This window comes from Rhincodon typus, chromosome 15 (genome assembly GCF_021869965.1).
Source record: "Rhincodon typus isolate 14 chromosome 15, sRhiTyp1.1, whole genome shotgun sequence".
NCBI classification, from domain to species: Eukaryota; Metazoa; Chordata; class Chondrichthyes; order Orectolobiformes; family Rhincodontidae; genus Rhincodon; species Rhincodon typus.
In genome coordinates this window covers 27,099,162-27,103,961 of record NC_063346.1, presented here as the reverse complement: position 1 = coordinate 27,103,961, position 4,800 = coordinate 27,099,162, and positions in this window count along the sequence as shown.

The following is a 4,800-nucleotide window of genomic DNA, read 5'->3' as shown; positions in this document are numbered from 1 at the left end:
ATGCTGCTTGGCCTGCTGTGTTCATCCAGCCCTGCACCTTGTTGTCTCGGATTCTCCAGCATCTGCAGTTTCTACTATCGCTTGGAAACTCTACCTGGATACAACCCATTTCCAGGTTCAGGTTGGGAATCTGTTTGCAGAATAAATTCACAATGCGGCAGAACCCATCTCGCTGTGACACTACTGCCGGTACATAAATACACCCGTATGTGCTTCATATTCCAATCCCTTCTCCCCACTTCAAAAATGTCCTAATGAACCGTGTGTTGCTTGCCTGACCATGTCGTAGCATTAAGCATTATAATGCTTAAATAATGACATATTCAGAAACCTGCGAAGACATTCTTCATAGCACTGTTACATTCATTGTTCGTAAATACAACAGTTATAGCATCAGACCGTTACCAATATGACGGCCGTTAATGACTCTTAATTAAGATACAAACGCAACAGATTCAGCTGAGCAGAGATAGTAGGAACTCCAAAATCTCCCCTACCGCATCCCAAAACCAGTCCAGCTCGTCCCTGCCTCCCTAACCTGTCCTTCCTCCCACCTATCCCCTCCTCCCACCTCAAGCCCCACCCCCATCTCCTACCTACTAGCCTCATCCCGGCCCCTTGACCTGTCCGTCCTCCCTGGACTGACCTATCCCCTTCCTAACTCCCCACCTACACTCACCTTTACTGGCTCCATCTCCGCCTCTTCGACCTGTTTGTTTCCTCTCCTCTATCCCTCTTCTATCCGCCTCCCACTCCCTATTTATTTCGGAACCCCCTTCCCCTCCCCCTTTTCTGATGAAGGGTCTAGGCCCGAAACGTCAGCCTCTCTGCTCCTATGATGCTGCTTGGCCTGCTGTGTTCATCCAGCCCTGCACCTTGTTGTCTCAGATTCAGCTGAGCATTTTACCACCAGGGAGTATCTGTTCCATCAAAATATTTTGCAGTTTAAAGGCCGTTTAGTGCGTTCGCTCCTGCTATTGCCTGCAATATTTTGGAAATGTTTGCATTTGTACAGCACCTTCTTCTCAGAACACCAAAATTTCGCTTCTGTTCTTTGAATAGTACAATTGAGTTTTGATAGGCCCTTCGTTTGACAATGCAGTGTCAACGTAGTTCATCTGGTTAAAGCCAGGAGTGAACCTAGCACTCGAAATTTCTGACCTGAAGGTGATATGCTACCAACTGAACTGGCTGACATTCTGGAGAAACTCAGCAGGAGAGAAAAACGGAGTTAATGTTTTAAGTCTGATGACTCATCTGTGGAACTTTATATTCTGTCATGTTTGAAGATGAAAATCCACAGTCCAAAATGCTTTATAGAACATTTGTCAGAGGATTAATAAACTGTACAATTATTGGGTTTTGTCCAAGCTTTTAATTCCATTCACATTACTAGATTGCTCCTGAGCTCAGTCCCTTCACCCCAGAAATGTAACAGATGGAATCTGACCAAGAACTAAGAGACAAACCTTAATAGAGATGGTTCAACTTGGTATTGGAACAGTAAATATATATATGACTAATCAGAAGGCTGGAGTTCATAAGTGTGTTGTTATCAAAAAAATCAGATTACACTTTCAACAGTCCAAAATTAGCAATTAGGGAAATGCAGTGAGTGTTAACCTTTTCCACTTGCATATTTTAGGAATTTTTAATCTTGAAGGAGTGAAAGGCCTGTTTCTATATTGTAACATTTTATGATGATTGGATTTTCTGTAGATTCCTTACCTCAAGCATCGCAAATTAATTGAAAAAAGGTAACATTTCTTTAATTTATTCCAGGTAACTAACTTTTCTGTGGATAGATGAAGAATGTCTGTATCCAGATGGATGAATGAGGAATTGCAAAAATTATAGGAGCAACCTTGGCTGATGCATTTTTTAAACATTTTGTCGGTTAATACTACCCAACTACACAGCAAAATACAATTCTGCAGAAATAATACTTTTGAGGTTTTAGAAGTAATGTTTCTCCCTGAAAATTGTGTCAGGAACAATTCACAGCACAGTTATAAAACATTTGACATAATCACTCCCTGATGCCAGGTTTGAGACTGTGAAGCTCATAACATACTTGTCACATTGGATAGTCCAAATTGAGAAGCTGGTTTTAGATTCAGGATATAGTAATTTAGTCCCTCAAGCCTGTTCTGCCATTCAAGGAGATCTTTGCTGATTTGTTATCTAGCTCCATGTGCAGCCCTTTGCCCCATATCCGTTTATACATTTGGTTAACAGAAATCTATCAGCCTCAGATTTAACAGAAATTATCAGTTGACACAGCATCAACCATCACTTTCAGGATTTCCAACCTTTTACGGTTCCAGGCATGTTGAATTGTTCTCCAACCTCACTCCTCAGGAACCTAGCTTTAGTTTTCAGACCAAGTCTTATAGTCCTAGATTCCTGAAACAGAGCAAACAGTGTCCATCTCCCTTATGAATTTCCCTTAATATCTTGAGAGTTGCAATCAAATCAACCACAATTTTTTAAATTCTAGGGTATTCAATCTAGCTTGTGTGATCTCTCCTCATGATTTAACCTTTGGAATCCCCATATTATTGTGGTGAATCTGTAAAGTAATCCCGCAATATATCCTTCCTAAGGAGTGGTGCCCAGAATGTTGAGATCAAAACAGGGTTTTACATAGTTTTAGCAAGACTTCTATCCCTTTGTATTCCAGTCCCCTTGATATCAAGTCCAGCATTTCATTGGCCTTTCATATTTCATTTTAACCTGACTATGGCTTTTTAATGATCCACATTCATAATCCACAAATCTATCTGGATTTAGTTTTTCATCTAAAAAGACTTGCATTTACATAGCACCTTTCACAATCTCAAAGCATTTTACTGTCAGTGATATACTAACGAAGTACAGACACTACTGTAATATAAGAAATGTGGCAGTCAATCTAAATACAGTAAGTTCCCACAGATAATAATGTGACAATAAACAATAACTTTTTTGTGATGTTGTTTGATATATATATATACATAAGATATGGCCAGGTCTCTGGAGATAACCTTCGAAATAGTGCCCAGGATCCAGGTGAGACAGGAGGGGAAGCATCAGTGTAACACTTTATCGAAAAGATGGCATCCCTGTTGTACATTACCGCTTGGGAGTATCAGCCTTGATCTTTGTATTTGGAACTTTTTAACTCTGAGGCAGGAATCCTCTCAACTGAGGCACGGCTGAAACTGTCACTATTTAAAATAAAGTACTCAGATCTAACCTTTACTGCTACTTCTTGATTCCAAGCAGCCTGTGCCAGGAATAGTTGGGTATGCACACTCCGTTTGCATTGTGTTTGCCGGCACATGGGCGCATTCTGTCACCATTCTTGCTAGAGTGCACGCCAGGACTAAAGTTCACACGCATTTCTTCTCGGTGCAGACCTGTTCCCTCGACTACCCCTGACAGCACTTCCCCAGGTACTCAATGACCCGCTCCACCAAAATTCCTCCAATCCCTATTTGGGATTTACATTTTCGGATATCCGATTGACATAGACGTTCTTTTCCCCAAACCTCACGGATTTATATCTCGCCCGGAAGCACATTAAAAGAGCTCGGAACACGGCTGAATTGATGCAATGCAAAGTCTCAAATTTTTTTGAAAATTGTGCTTTCCACACCTGCTTCAGTTAGGCTGGCCGCATAGAGAGAGGCTCAGCGAAATCTCAAATTATTCATTCATGTTTTACAGATGGTACAAAAGCAGTCAGGAATTTTTATTAAATGTTTGTCAGCAAAATAAAGCTCATTCAGATTTCCATTTTTTTGCGTCAGTTAAAATGTTATATACATTTTGTTCAATTATGATCTTTTGACGCCAATATAGAAGTTGCATTACTTTCAGCATTGCCAGTCTTGTGAATCATCTTACACTTTCCTTTGAATATATCTTAGAAGTTCCAGCCTAACGTCACAGGCAGTGCAAATATACATTTAAAACGCACCCTTGCAGACATTGAAATCCATTTAATACAATTTTCACCCTGTTAATCTCATTGTAACTTTAAGTATCTATTTTTACCGCTTACAATGTTGCTTATATGTGGCTTTCTATCCTATCATACATATTTTCCTAATCAACCTGTTCAGAGATGTTATTACACTCCTCTGCAACAGGTAGGACCTGAACCCAGGTCTCCTGGCTCATAGGCAGTGACATTACCATCACACCATAAGAGCTTTCCTCTATCCTATCATAGATATTTTCTAATCAACCTAGAGTCATAGAGTCCTACAGCACAGAAACAAACTCTTTGGCCCCAACTGCTCCATGCTGACCAAAATGTCATCCACGCGAACCCTGTTTCCCTGCACTTGGCCCATATCCTTCTAAACCTTTCCTATCCATGTATTTGTCCAAATGCCTTTTAAATGTTGTTAATGTACACGCCTCAATCACTTCCACAGGTAGCTCATTCCATAAGCATATCACCCTCTGTGTAAAACAGTTGCCCCTCAGGTTCCCATGTATTCTTTCCCCTCTTACCTTAAACTGATGTCCTCTAGTTCTTGATTCCCCAAACAGAGATGTCATTACACACTACTGGAGCAGATGGGACTCGAACCCAGGCCTCCTGGTTCAGGGGTAGGGACACTACCACTGTGCCACAAGATAGCCCTAAGGTGTATCCCATATTTTATTTTCAGAGATGCTATTACATATCTTCGGAGCAGGCAGGACTGGAACCCTGGTGTCTTGGTCCAAGGGTAGGGACACTACCACTGCAGCACAGAAGAATCCTAAGGTCTATGCTATACAAGCCATTAATAAATAGTGAAT